At 35.0% G+C, this 16,656-nt stretch overlaps 1 protein-coding gene across 9 annotated transcripts in view; it reads left to right on the forward strand.

The window, feature by feature from the left end:
- The window catches only part of LOC105422573 (uncharacterized), a 211,992-nt gene that overhangs the window by 164,056 nt on the left and 31,280 nt on the right, over positions 1 to 16,656 (forward strand). The gene's annotated exons all lie outside the window — the stretch shown is intronic.

Here is a 16,656-nt window from a genome sequence, read left to right on the forward strand (position 1 = left end):
TGGGATTTCGGAGCGAGTGTTGGAGTGAGCTAAAGCGCGGCGCGTGCTTCGAATCGCTACGAAAAATGGTAGGACGGTGTGCATACCGACGGTAATGTTGTGGAAATGTTGCCGTCGCGTGTTTGTATATATACGGGCATGTGTGTTCGTATTGCCCCTTTTGTTGCAACGAGTTGCACCTAGAGTTGCGCCATGTATCGGATCCATTTGTCGGAGGTTGACGAATGTACAGAAAACGCCATTTCACGTTATATCGTTACTTTCGTCATAAGCACTTTATGTAAAAATCTTTTCGTGAAAAGATGTAAATTACGAGTGATATAACGCCGCTTTATGACGACAATTGTTCGCACAACTTTTCGTCAATATTTCATGTCACGATAGGTTGTGCCTTCCTCAAGAAGTTGTTAACTTCTTGCGATAACAGACACGGATAGTTTTGAGATTGCCCACCGAATTAGCATGTATCCCGTCGTATTTGCATTCCGGTTATCTTTCCCTGTCCCTGGCTCCGCGGACCTAGAAGAGGATATGGATAAGGTGGTAAAATTATACGCGCCTTAATCTAACCACGAAGAAGCCAAAGAGGCTGCGGCTGTGTAGCGTTGGGCTGTGGGCCATTAACATGGCAATGGCGGTTGTTACGGCGGTCCTGCCTGCACGGTCGAACGACAACTTTGTCCCTGACGACGAGTACGGCCGTCGAGGACGAAGAAGTTGTATACCCGGGAGAATACATTAAGCGTAATCTCTTCCCTCCGTCCCGGGGAAATCACCCCGCGGTAAGAGCTGCAGGATTCGCTACTTCCTAGTTTATAAACGAGATATGAGCAAACCTTTCTGCGCGCAAACATCGATTGCATTCCCGGCTATTATGATTATTTTAAGCAACGATATTGACCACTGTTGCGTCAAACTCGGTATAACGGTATAACGGCGTTCAAAATCGACATTAAAACATTCATACATTGGAAATGCTATTAATCCCTTCCGCAAATAACTTATTGATGAGATAAAAAGATGGATAGAATGTGATAATTACTGCAAGAGGGGAAATACGCAATGATATATACATTAATAATGGTACGCTCGTATATATATATATATATATATATATATATGTGTGTGGCGTGTGTGTGTGTGTGTGTGTGTGTGTGTGTGTGTGTGTGTGTGTGTGTATGTGTGTGTACAGGCTGAAATTAATTTTATCTTATTGCGTCGGGGGTAAATTTTCGCGCAACATACGCGCAAATCCTCGTATCGATTGTAGCCAGGCTAAACCGAAAGAGTATGGCTGTGTACACGCAATCAGCTTAAATAATCATAAAATTCTCGACATATAAAGTGCATCGCGTCGCAATTTACCAGATATACGATAAAATGGTAGAAGCGTGAAATACAGTTATTGCTCATAATAATGTATATCTCTTTTAGTGTGCGATAATGAGATTGCGCAAAGTTCATTGTTTCATTTCGAGTCGATTATAATCGATATTGAATATAAGAACAGCATGCTATCGGTTCCACGCGTGTTTAGCCTATCGAAAGAGCAAACCTTTTTTCCGTATTCGCCCTCACCCTACGTCACTGTGAAATAAAAAAAAAAAAAGACGAAAACGAACGATCGAAACCGTAACGTCGAGTCCGGGCGCTTTCGCGTCAATGGAATTCATCCGCCGGCGCGCATATTTTGCATCAGATCGAGAAATTATTATCCTCCATTCAATCTGCAATTTACCGATGGCCCGTGAAAACACGCGTTGGAGGCGAAACCATTGAAAGTTGCGGCGATAAAAATCGAATGACGTTGTTAAAATATATATATATATATATCTCCACTGATGTGTGTGTGTGTGTGTGTGTGTGTGTGTGTGTGTGTGTGTGACACGGAATTTCCTGTCTGGTTGCGAGTAGCGTGGAAATTGATCGCGTGCGTTTGTGTAACCGCGTTAAAGCTACGCTTTAAATGAGCCAATCCACCAATAATGCGAAAACGTTGACGATTAAAAAAAAAAAAAGAATTAACGAGCTCTCGGAAGCCGTCCCTATATGCCTCTGCCGTGGATCGTTTCGACGATTAAAAAACTCCCTTTTATCGGCGTTCCGTCGTCGGTTTACGCGCACTCATGGAGCACATCTGACGAGAAGTGTATTACTGTTCACGCGTGCCGGAGATATTGGAATTTGAAATAATTCCGCGTTTTCAGCAGTGTTTATAATCATCCACAAAAATTTATCCTTTTTTTCAAATGTGCCTCACGAGATAAGCGTATCGAGATGATGGCATGATCTGATTCGTCAAAACATTCCGAATTCATATATGTCAGTCACTAGTGTGGATTTATCCAAGTGCATTACGCATCAAAACGTTTCACATTGTTCATATAATTCTAGAAAATATAGTATTGATAAAATGCTCGGATTCGATATCAAAACTAATTTTGCAATTCTATTTATAGAGCTCGTTATCTTCAGTGTACATTCAAAGTTCATAGTGTGTACATCCAAAATGAACTCGTAGATGATTAAATTTCTTCGATAAGAGCGATAAAAGGACTACATAATCAAATTATTATTTTTTTAAATTATTTTTATTTTGTGGTAGAGTTATTTTAGCTAGAAACATTTCTTGTTCGGAAGATTATCTATAAATATAATTGCAGAACGCGAGACATGTACAAGACAACTTTAAACGTTTCCATTGATCCCTCGTGGTTGAGCGGACAGATGCGGCCCGCGGCTTTCGCCACGGTGCGTTTACTCCCAATTCATTTCCCGGGCCGCAACAATCGACAGAAGTGTCAGGGCGATGCCGTCGATAGAGGGAAAATCGAACGCGGCCGGTGGACCCGATAAAGTTCCGCGAAACGCTTCCTTAATGCGGAGGTACAGCGCCGTTGGGAGTTATATCGGAATCCAGTTGGAAATACACTCAACCTTTTTTTCACAAGTTATTGCTGTAGTGCCTTTGGATACCCTTTTTAACCCCATGATAATCGCCATTTCCACTCCTCGCACCTCGTAGCTACTACGCCACTTATGCGTTCTTATCTACCGCGAATTCTATAGAATAGTCTGCTACAAATAGAAATGGCGACGGTACTGCGTGATCTTGCAACGCAGTTATATCCTTTGATAGGGGATGAGACAGGGGGTGAGACAGGGAGTGAGGCAGGGAAAGCCAGTTTAAAAGGAAGTACAAATGATAACGATGGAAGGGAGAAAGCGTCGGTGGGATAGTTACTCTATGATTGCACGATCATAATTCAAGGCACGCTTCGCCGATGGATTCGCATGGATAACTCAGAACCTGTAATTACCTGTCCGATACAAAATCGATGTCAAAGAAAGACTGGCAAGAGTGGAAACGTGATCGAAAACGCGTCCGGGCTGGATGGGCCGGCGCGTGTAGGGAAAACAGGGATAGAGCTGCGATTTATTATTCCGACATTCGCTGCTTTTACGATCCACCATATTTCTTGCCGTGAAGATTACCAAAGTGTTGGATTCGAAAGATTGATAGTGCTAAGTGTTGTCTGGCGAAAACAGAGGAGCCGCATGATACTTTCGATAGCGCGCCAATAACGCACCCGTGTGTTTCGTTGGCAATTAATTATTCGATCGATCGCGTATTCGATGTTATCTTGATATTTATATTCTATTGACATTTATATTGGTTATTAATATTGAAGGTGACATTATAACAAATTAACTGTCACTGTATTAAATAAGAGCGAATAAATATAATTATGGCAAGAGATCAAGTTCTTACTCTTTTCCATATAAATTTACAAACTAATTTTATCTGAAAATAAAGTAATGAAATGCGATTGAAAAATGAAACAATATCATAAAGCTGCAAATGAAATAAATTGAAAATATACGAGCAATCGAATAATATGGGATGTACAATTTCAAATGTACATTTCCTGAAGCAATGATCCCGGAAAAAGTACACGTTCGAAGAGAAAACTTTTTCCGAAGTTTTAAAACGAATTTCACAATCAATTTAACCTCCTACTGATAGGGTTCTATCTAACATCGAGGATTATACGTAATCGATAGTCTCGTCTTTCAAAGACAAAATTATGCGAGAATTTCTAAATAATAACGTGTAAAAATAATTAATTTTGAAATGATTAATAACTAAATTTTGTAAAGATATTTTAAGATATATATATATATATATATATATAATGATTGCATGGTCAATGTTATCAAGTATAAATTCGACAAATACATTTGTTTCTGTAGTTTGTTTTTAGTTTCATAATAACTTGATATAATTATTTAACATAATTATTATTTAATTATTATGTTTTATATAAAGAAAATTATTTTTATTTATATATTTTATATTTTTCATTTATTCGATATTTTTCATTTTTCTTGCAATTTTTAATTTTTTTTTTTGTTTTTTCCTACTTTATTTAGAAATGCGACAATTTCATAATTGACACTTTATCCAGAATTTTGAAATCCAAAATGTTATTAATTTGCTTGATTTATTATCAAATATTACCCCTCATTAGTTTCTCTCTTGCTATTTTTAATTTCACTTACAAAATGAAATGTAATATTTAATTTATTATTACAAAATTGTAATTTAGTGAAAAATTATATCATTATTGGATTATTAAATGTATTAATACTGCATACTTATTTTTAGTACATATTTTAGTATATATTTTAATTTGTAAAAATTTTGAAAATTTTAAAATTTTGAAAAAATAACATTATTATAATTAAAATTTTTTGAAATTTAATAATATATTATTAATTAGAAAAATTTATTATTTTAATATATTAATATATTATTAATTAGAAAAATTTATAATTAGAGAAATATATAATATATTATTAATTAGAAAAATTTATTTTTCTAATAAATAAAAATGAATATAATCTAAATATAAAAATATTTATAATTATTAAATAGACATCAAATGTTAGTCAGTTTAAATTTTTATAATTTATCTAAATGTATCCATACTAAACAAAGATTTAAGATTTTTATACTTTACAAGTATTGTTTTATATAAAAATTATATTTATAGTGATGATAACGATAAAGTTTGATAAATGACATCCAGATAATTAGCTGGTTAAGAGAAACATCATTTGCTTTGAATAATTTTCAGGGAATATTATTGCAATTTACTTTATATTAGCGTGTATAAATACAGGATTGTGCATATGAAATCAAATATCTCGGCAAATGAGAAGAGGAGATTTGATTGATATTCGATATTTTACCCTGTGCGCGATAATTCTCTGATGAGTTTGGGCAAAACGTATAGCCAATTCATGCACGTATTTACCTGTAATACCTCTATTACTTTAGTTCACAATAATTTTACAATAGTCTGTTTCATAAAAATAGATAATTAGCGAGAAATATCAACATATGACTTTTTACCAAGATTATGAAAATAATGATCTTATTATTTCGTTATTATACATTGTATATATATATATATATATATATATATATATATATATATATATAAAAACACTGCGTGAGTCTACTAAAAACGAACAGTGTGAAAATTCCTTGCAACATCCTTCGAGGTTTAATAAATCGCTCGCAGAATCTCGCCATTGCCATAAAGCCTCAGCTAGGAGACAGAGTGCCGAAAATCATCGTTGCAGTTGCAATGGCATGTTTGCCGCGAGCAAATATCCTGGAAGTCCTTGGCGTGTCGTTATGTCGAAGGATTCTGTTGGGATATGACGTAAAAGAGGGATAAAGCCAGGCAGAGTGCTACCATCTTTATTTCGTGACACTCGAAAGCCGAATATTGTCGTACGTACAATATATAAAAATGCGAAATATTTGTAGGAAATTTTTCCGAGAGATACACTCATGCATGTGAAATTACGTGAAATAACTGTAGGTATTCTTCTGAAGCAATTTCAGAAAGAAATATAAAGCGATCCAAATAGAAAATTATGATGCAAGATCGCCAATCTTCTTTGTTGTTATGTAAAAATATATATCTTAGACTATAAATTTATTTGTAAAATAAATTTGATGTGTAAATATTGAGTAATTTAAATCTAAGGCAAGCATTAATAATCGTAGAGTTATCTTGTTTGTAAAAACAAATGTCTGCAATTACCTTTCCATACTTCATACATACATAGTCACAGTGATAATGTTCTAAGTTTTCATTTCATTCTGTGATAAATATGGCGCCTAATTCCAACAGTGCTATATTTACGTCTCTCATTTAGCGTTCTCTTGTTCACAGCGGAATGCGAAGCGAGCGGTAACGAGCAAATCACTCGCGTGACAGTCGAGATAGATTCAGAAATTAAAATCACTCGTGTCGGTGCACACGCGAGTAGAGGACCGTTAATTATCCTCGGTCCATTATCTCAACGGCAAAGTTGCACGCGTTCCGTGGCCCGACCGTTTCCGTTTCCGACTTTTATTTACGGGGCTATCCACGTGACAGATAGAAAAACGGACGACCGCAAAAATGGAAAAAAAAAAGAAAGGAGAAAGACCTTCATACGGGCTAATTCGCGAACCTTTTCTTCGACGCCGTTTCCCGAATTTTCCCCTTTATTGCTGCAGGAAACAATGCAGCAGCGATTAAAACGGTTTGCATGTGTCTGGTGCACGTGTTTGTTATGCACGATGAGAATATAACGCGTACACGATCGAACGGGATTAAATGTTCACGACAAAAACCGAGTTTTTTACGCGCTTACGTCGCCATTTCATGATTATTTATGATGCTAATATATTGCGCGATAAACGACATCGGTAAAATTGAAAAACTGATAGGAGTCCTTTGATAGATTACTAGCAGACAGAAAAGTGGCGCATGTTTAAATAAATTTTCGCACAAACTAGTTTGTTTAGAACAATCATTTACACTGGTTTGAATACCATGTCTGTCCATTTGTTATTGAACGTTTGTTGTTGAAACGAAATGATCGTGACTCTGTTTGTGTAATGTTTTTTTACAATTTTGCGATGTCAGTGTTATGCAAATTTTAAAACATTTATAAATGTATGAGGATTTCATGTTACTCTAATATACTTTAAAAAATAATTTTATGAAAATGAGTAAAACATTTACGTTATTTCAAAAGAATGAAAATCTATAGAAATTATCATTTTTATAAAATATTATGTAGTTATATAATATTCCATAAAGAAAAACCTACTTTAAATAATTTATGATTCTGTTTAGATTTCAAAATAAAATTCTATTTATAATTTTATACATAGTCCATATTTTTATATATTATTTTAAAATGTAAATTTTTATATACTATATATCATATATATATATATATATATATATATATATGATGTATAGTATATAAAATATGCATATATATATATATATATATATATATATATATATATATAGTATATAAAATTATAAAGAAATTATATTTTGAAATTTAAGAAAAATCATAGATTATTTAAAATAAATTCTTTTTTAAAAATGGAAAATTGTATAACTATATAATATAATTACATAATATAATTTATAAACATAATTTTGCATAATTTTTGCAGATTTCATTCTTTTGAAATAACATAAATGTTTTATTCATTTTCATAAAATTATTTTTTAAACATATTAGTCGTGAATAGTGTAACATATATATATGTGTGTGTGTGTATTTCTGTTCTTTTATAAATGTTTTAAGAATGTAATTTTAGAAATGTTTTTTTATATGACACATAACACTATATTACATTATATTACATAAATTTCTACTTAAATTCTGATACGAATTATCGTTTAAAGTAAACTTAACTGTATTGCATTCTCTCTGATGAGATATATAGTCAGATGCTGTAATTTTATTACATGTACACAAATAATTACAATTCAATATTGCGAGCATAATATTCAACTGCAATTACCTTCATGTTATCACTTCAATCACTTTAGGCATAATTCTTCTCGATATATCTACAGTGTATTGGCAGATGCAAGCAATCGATGAATTCTCCGAATATCTGCTATCCAATGAGCATTGCGATAAGTCACTCGCATTGTTGGATCCAGAGAGTATGCGGTCATCATGAGAGACTGAAATTTATGTACATATACAATCAAACTGTGCACGGACACGAGAGGACAAGGTAGGAGATGAGCAATAATTAATATATGCTGAATACTATTTGTCGAAGCTACCGCAAGCGAATGATTATGCTTGCTGCGGTTCGCTCGGTATCTAAATAGACTAATCTAATCATTTACCTCCATCGCATTTCTATATCATTTCTCAATAATGTAATATTATTTAGTAATTATATAATATTAATGTTCCATATTATAAGATAAACCTATACGATTTTGTTCTATATTAACATAATTTATTAATGAAAATTTAATTTATAATCAACTTTTGTTATTCTTTCGAAAAACATGTCTTTTATGAGACTAACTCGAGGAATCCGTCTTATTCTTCATTAATTTTTTTATCATTGACTGAAGTCCTTATGAAAGATATAAGATTTAAATTTTACATTCATAGAAAGTTATATGTATGATGATTGCATTCATTGATTGTTTCCGATCGGGTTTCTCGGTCCAATCATTCCGCGTTAAAAATCTATTAAGAAACGAAAATGATCAATATTGTCCTCGACAATTCAGTATTTTTACGGGAAGTTGGGCAGAGGACCTACGAAAATTTTAATTCAACGGAGAAATACGAAAAGGCTATGTATGCTCGATGGAAAGATATTTGGAAATGTACGCTCTGAGAATTCCTTCCATTGATTCCTTTGCCTCCACGAAAAATTGAAAGTCCTCCCTGGGAAAGTAATTCTTTACGTGCATGATGGAAGTTACATAGATAGAGAATATCCGTCAAATGTATATGGCACTTGTGTGCCGTTATGGATATATGCGAAAGAATGTAAAAAGTTTTAACGTGGATTTATGACACGAAGCAGCGATAAGAGGATACCATGCGCCATGTAGATTTGCGTGTGTCGTCAAATATAAATCGTTCGATTCGAAACAGCATATGCTTAACACACTATCGCAAATGACATAGTGCGTGACGATTAAAATTTCCATCTGAGAGCAATAGATCACAGGCCGATTTCCATACTACACGATCGCATCTTTTACAAACGCGTCAGGTGCCGATTGGATCACAAATCACATGCTGAATATGTTACGCGTTAATCATCGATCACAGGAAAGTACATTTTATTCCATCACGAGGTGCGTGCACGTGCAATATTCATTTGTTTTATAAATCATTCCTTCAAGCTGTGCAGTATAAGTGGCACAGCTATATATATTTCTCAAACATGTAGTTTTACGCCAACTGGTTATTTGTGAAAATTGATTTTTTTCGTATCTATAAAAGATTAGCGAGACATTCTGTACATTCAAACAAATCCACAAAATCGTTTTTCTGCGAGAAACGTGGCTACGAGTGCCCGATGAAACGAATCCTTACATCTATATAAAAAAAATTAATCCGTTAATCTCGTTGACTTCTGCATACAGTACGTTATTCATACAATTGATATTCGTTTGTATAATAACCGTTCGTTTGTCTACACTCTGTCGATTTTCAAACCCCATCACGAATATCGTTAGTGCGCCGAAAAAAAAAAAAAAAAAAAAAAAAGGAACCAATGACGTGACGCTCTGTCGAAAGATTACAGGCCAGTGTGCCAGGAAGCGACAAAACGCCCCAAAGCAGATCACAATCCCGCGTTAACGCCGACCGTAGCATATTCCACTTGTATCTATATACAAAGAGTGTACGCATGCGTTCGCACACTCCGTGATATGTATGAGTTGACTGCTGTTTGCACGCGGGGTAAGTGTGCATGCGTTCGATATGTCTGCGTGTATCGTAGTGTGGCGTGTATTGTCACGATCCTTTAGAAATATGCGTGTTTCGCGCGGAAGCTGCACGTGTAGTCGCGCACATCTGTCTCGAACGCGCGAGACAGATTGGCCTGTGTGGTGTGTGTGTGTGTGTGTGTGTGTGTGTGTGTGTGTGTGTGTGTGTGTGTGTCGGCTCTCTCTCTCTCTCTCTCTCTCTCTCTCTCTCTCTCTCTCTCTCTCTTTACGAGGCTCGCGCGTGCATATGTGAAAGCACGAGAAGTGAGCAAAGTGGACTGTGACGTGGGATCATAGGCGTACGTGAGTGGAAAATCTGGTGGGCCCAAGCGTAAAGGTAATCGTCCTGGAATTAAGCAGCCCGTAAGGGATTAAGTCCGCATATATAGTCCGACAGTTTTAGTATCGTGCGCTTCCGGTGAAAACGCTCTCTTCGACCGTTGAAAGTGCTGTGCTGTACAAGGCTGTATCCGGCGAGAGACGAAAAAGAAAATACCTCATCGTGATTTCATCAACCATTTTCCCGTGGAACTGTTTTATTTTGCAACTGACAATTTAAAATATATTTTGTAGTCAGAAATATGATACGAAATTCTTTTATTCGGGTATCAGATATCGCGTGATTAACGTACGAGACGAGCATAAAATTTTATGGGAATTTATATTCAACAATGAATATCTGATGGTACAAATAGTTATGGAAGAAAAATGTATAAACAAACGATAAAAGAGGAACAATGATGCAATGCAAGCGAAAGACAGTCGAAGACAATTTTTCACGTGGATAGTTCGGTGTTTGGAGAGCTTTGTGTCAATCCCTGGAATAAAAGAGTTCGCGGGAATGGACGTAGGATTTTCGAATTGTTGGAGCGTAGAAATATAGAGACAGCGTCATTTACTCCGTCTGTACCTGAAGCCACACGCATACCAACCACGTATCGTTCTTCAATAAAATACTATCTGGTACAACTATGAAAAGTTCAAAAAGTTTAGGTTTAGTTAAAAGTACAATAGAAAAAAAAATAGAAAAACATTAATGAAGATATATATTTACGTGATTACCAAAAAATATATAAATAGATAAAACGTGCTTGGATGCACTTGAGAATATATGTATGTCTATGTTCTATAAATTATTCTACACAAATAAGAGAGATTAATTAAAAACCAAGATTTGACGATTATAAAAGCGGCGTATAAATTAATAGAGTTTCCTCTCATTAAAACGTATTAAAAGCGCACGAGAAAAAAAATATGCCCGCAAAAGGTCTTTATTCTTGGGAACAATAGAAATCTCGTTGTTTCGCGACGGCTTTAGCGAAGGGAAATAATTGAGTCTTGTTTTTCTCTTGTTGCGGGGACCATTTTGTCGTCTTTTATCGCCCATTTTTTATTGCGTTGCCCTTCCCTTCTTTATGCGGCGATACTTACTCTTGTACTTTCGTCGGAGATAACACCGCCGGAAGGTAATTTCCGAGATAAGATTCTCAAACATTGTTTAACGTTTCACATACAAATGGCACTTTATCGCAAGAGCAGAAAATGTTCGAAATGCCGTTTTAATTTAACGTTTATTACTAAAATAAGTTGCAATATATTTTAAGATGCTTCTCTAGATAATTTTACAAATACTTACTTTTGTGTTATCTGACGCAAACTTTTAGTGTCTAATGAAATAAAAATTCCACAGTAAAGTCAGAGGCGATAAAGTACATTTTTTATTTGAATATACAAATAAAATTTAATTAGATGTGTTAATTGGCCATTATTCTTTATTATCAAGTTGTATACTTGATTAAATATGCAGTTATTATGTGAAAGATTATCTTCTCCACTGGGAGATTTAAACGAGCGCGTCTTGTATTCCCACGTGGCAAATAACAAGACAGATTGATAAGCAACAATATTATATATTCAATATGTCATGAGTATTATGGCGTTGAAGTGGAGCTCTTCTGTATTTTGCAAGGCTTGTCAAGTCGAAATGAGGTATTCATAAGTAAGCAGAATTTAGAGTAAACGAATCAATTTATAAAAACTATGATTTCTTTTATTATATAGATGAGCATACTAATTACTTCAGTATTCTGTATTATTTAAATAAAATACTATTAATATCAAGTGCAAACAAGGCAAAATAATCATGACAAATAATTACTGATAATTAGATTATAAATATTTTACCGCATCATTTCTTCTCAATAAAATTTATTTTGTAATTGCAATTTGTGTGCATGCGTATTTTCATGAGAAAAATATTTATTTTTATATCGAAGATATAATTGTGTATCTCCATTCTAGATATATTTGCCGAAGTTCCATTGTCCATAACACACGATTTAACACGAATGTGTTTGTTTTTCTGTCCTTTTGCAAATGAGGAAAACCAGTATGAAACGGGCTTTAACGGCTGTTGCGATTCACTCACAGCGAACTTCGCACACCGGGGAGTTATTGACTCGGATCAACCCTTTCTGCACACGTGCTTTTCTCTCGCGCGTTAACATGTCACACGAGCACTTACGCGTCTGGTGACGTGGACGCGTTACAGAAGAGACGCGACGATGGTGTACGCCACCGCTGCAAACATTATGCCTTTGAGCACGCTCGTCCTATTTCGGTCGTGTAGCGATATTCAAATAAACCACATCAGAAAAATGCACCGGCATAATAAACCATTAGAGGGGAAAATAATTCAATGGGGGCAATTTTTTGTGATTCCGCCATACTTTGAAAAATCCTGGGCATTTCGTGATATAATGGGTAAAATAAGAATTATGGTACTATTGGTATCTCGTGTGTACACGAGTAGGTATTCGGAATAGTTCTCTATTCCGATGTGGAAAGCCACATCCGATCGATTGTGATAACAGCCGTTTCGACGAGAATTAACGCATCCGTATATCAAACGCCAAATGTACGCCGAAAACGCGAAATATGAATATTGATTTTTGAAGTATCGCTAAATTTTTCAAGCACTCTGCGTACTGTGCGATGCGTTTGATATTCCAGAATGAGTCTGGGACACCACTAGTTTCAACTAAAATTAATTCATGAGATGCGGAGAAAATGACAGTGGCCATTCTATGTAAGTTCGAAGGGCTCATTCTCATTTCGTGTGATTGCACAGTCTTGCACCGTTGAAAATTAAAGTGAACGCGACATCTCGTCAAGGGGATAGCTGAAACGAGCCCCGCGAATTGACATTAATTTTCATGAAAATGCTCGTTACGGCGTTATGGCGTGTAATATAGGGAAAAAATGCAAACATCGTTTATATACAAAATGCGGATGCATTTACAACTTTTATAAAAATATATAATCAATACTTGCTGTGATTTGAATTTTATTCCTAGCTTTTCTAGTCGTCTCTCTGTTGACTAGCTTGCACTTTTCATCTCAATATCACATTAGTAAATTAGCATCACAAAATCGTGAAAAAAAAAAAAAAACAAAAAATAAAAATCTCTTATTAGATTTTACGGTCCGCCCATTTCAGGATTTATTAAACTTTATTATTATTCATTTACCCCTGCAGATGTCACGTGATTATCGCGGTAAATCGCCAGGGTTGCACTCGTGATAGTCCCTGAAAGACACGAAACCAAGCATCCGCGAATGGAAAAAGTCGTTACTCCGTTACGCGCGTGTTATCGATGCCAAGTCAGGCAAGGGATGGAACTCTAGAGGACAACGTTGCGCTAGCTGGTGAAAGGAATGCAGCGAAGCTTCCACCCCTAAACCAGGTAAAGCCGTCAGTCTACGAGGCGTTTCTGGGCTCCGGGATATTGGATTGTCCTGTAACGTACCGGGCCTCCTATCCGCCTTTCCACGGGCTGACGTCGAGATTCTGAGCTTTACCTACCTCCAACGTGGTCGCAACGAGACGTGACACGACATGCGCCCGCGCCCCGTGTCTTCCGTCGATCGGTGAAACGATAGTCGGCACTGTCAGATTCGGAATTGCTTTGGGGATCGCGTTCGAGGTGCCGACGTCCATCTCGCGTTCACTTCTTCCCTCGCGATTTTTCCAAATGGTCCGCCTACATGAAAAATTGATTCGCGCGAAAAGAATCTAAGAGATGTCGTTATCTTCCTACAGAAGATAGATTTTCTTACAGGATGATACATGAGTTACTTAAGAATCGTATAAACAACTGCGTTTATAATTAAATTAAATGTAAAATCTGGCTTATTGATTTCTAAATTTTTTTGCAGATTTAAGGTAACGAAAATTATTATATCAGAATTTACACGATCATTTTTTCATTGTTACGTCCAAATGTGCGAGTATAACATAAAATTATTGTTCAATGTTTTATAATAAAATGTATACATATTTTCAATTTGTTATAGATTTGTTGAATGAATTGTGGGAATGTTTTGTTCAATTATTATCAGTCGTTATCATCAACCACCTCCAGTCTGAAAAAATATGCCATCACGACGTCACGTTCGCCCGTTTATAAACTTGGTGGTTGACAGTAATCCTGACTGGTGAAAAAAAATGCATCGAGGCCTCGATGCAGTCGATGCAACGAATTAAATGGCAGTCCGAATGTATCGGTACAGATTGGAAAATTCGGAACGCTCGCCGCACGTTTTTCAACCAATGTGAAATACTATCAGCATACATGGTGTACACGTGAGATAGCCGATAAAAAAACATTGGCTAAATCGAATATTCGAATCTACCGAAAATGATTCGCGAGAACGGTGATGCTTTCACGTAACCGCGCATACATCCGTCGCGTACTTCCGTCAACTTCTTCTTTCTCCCGTAACAATTTTACTGCTCTGCATAAATATGTGCAAACTATGCGGTTCATGTGAGAAAATTGCACTCGAACTTTCGAAACACCTGGGCGCCTCGCGGAAAATATGTGAAAAGTGAACGATGTTATTACCGATAATTATGTAAAAAATGCATAATGCATCTCGTGATATATCTTATTTGGTGTTCAGAACAATCGATCGAAATCCAGTTTCATAATCACGGAAAATTATTTGTTTTTGTCAGCCATGAATTCTATAATAATTATTACAAACAATATCTTTCTCTCAATTATCGGATAATATGCGAATAATTTGATTATAGCGTTTACCTGATAATTTGCAGATGAGAGTAATTAGATCGGCACGTCGTTCGTGCTTCTCCTCTCATCAACCGTTTTCCAGCGTATAGCGAATTCGCACTGGTGTATATCGATATCATTCGCCAATTGCACGGTTCATGTCATAAATTGGATAGTATCCTTAATTAAATTCCGCTCATTTGTTAAAGGTGCTGCGCATTGAACCACTGGGGTGATCTCGTAAATACCGCTTCGTAAAAAAATCATAAGAATGGCTATGTTCACTTTAGGAAAAAGAACTAATTCTATTTTAAAAAGTTTATTTTTTCATTAAATGGCAAAAGAATGGCTAAAAATGTTTCGCTTTATTCTTCATTTGTCATAACATAGATAGCCCATGTATGTGCATATGTATCACATAAAAATCTGCTTGATATTGTTGTCGTTTATATAGAATATCGACAAGATTGAGGGTAAACGAAAAGTGATGACACGAAAGATTTTCAAATAACTCTCTTTATCTTTGTTCACGTAAACATGTTTTTTCTGACGATATTTTTTTTTAGTCAAGAAGAATATTTTTTCAAACTGTTATATCGAGTACAAAATGAGAATAAACATCTACCGTTTATAAATGGCATTTAACGCTAAATCTAAATTAGACAAGACTAATTAGTCTAAATAAATGTCGAAAGTATATATGTAATTCTATATTCTTTTATAATGCAGTCGATCAGAATAATGTGCAGAGAAATTATAAAATAAAGATACATTTCTTAATATTCTTTTTCGTCGAGAACATTCAAAGGTAGTAACGCTGATTTCACTCACTCATGCGTGACTTCTTAAATGAAATTCTATCATAATAATTCAGGATATATAACTTGATCTGCGCTGGAGCCAAGAGAAAGATCTTTAGACATATTAGTCGTGCTATCTTTTGGTAAGCTTACAAAGAATGAATATACATGAGTACAAAGGGTTCTTTTAATATGTCTCGCCTCAGTAATTTTTTCCACCAGAGAAACTCGTAATGGGTAATATTTTTATAGCGGCGGTTTCATATGGTACGACGTCCGCAGTATAATTCTCGAGCAAAGAGCCTTTTCCATAAAAAAAGCTGCCGCTTGTCTTGCATCTGTGAGCGAAGCATTGAAGTTGGGAATTCATCTTTGGCATAAAGATGAAACTGAGACAATGACCATTAATTAATGGGTATCCCAGTATACGTAATTAAATCTTATATAAATAATAATAGAGATCTCTAAAGCTGAAAATCGCAGCTGGCAATGAATAATGAACATTGTTTGGTACTGATAATGATATTCTAATGAAAAAGATTTTATTTAATCGCAGTCTGCATGTATTAATTAATAAAGATAAGTTCATTTAAAAAAGTAAGAGAGCAAAAGAATTCTGCTTCATAGCAAACTACAATATTAAATTTTTAAGTTAATTATATCGTGTGAAGTTTACTGCATATTTTTTACAAACTTTAAGACTTTCATGAGAATAATCCGGGTCAATTAATAGAGTAATTATATTATTAAAAAGCAAAGAAATAAATTACTTACATTTTGCAATATATTAATATGAATATGTCACGCGTGTAGAATTTAGATATATTCATTTATTATACATTATGTTGTCATATTATGTTGCGATAATCATATTATTTCGAATAATGTGTAACATTAAATAATTAATTAATTACAATATTTATAGAATTG

The sequence above is a fragment of the Pogonomyrmex barbatus genome, unplaced genomic scaffold, assembly GCF_055798465.1.
Source record: "Pogonomyrmex barbatus isolate J1 unplaced genomic scaffold, ASM5579846v1 scaffold2, whole genome shotgun sequence".
NCBI lineage: Eukaryota > Metazoa > Arthropoda > Insecta > Hymenoptera > Formicidae > Pogonomyrmex > Pogonomyrmex barbatus.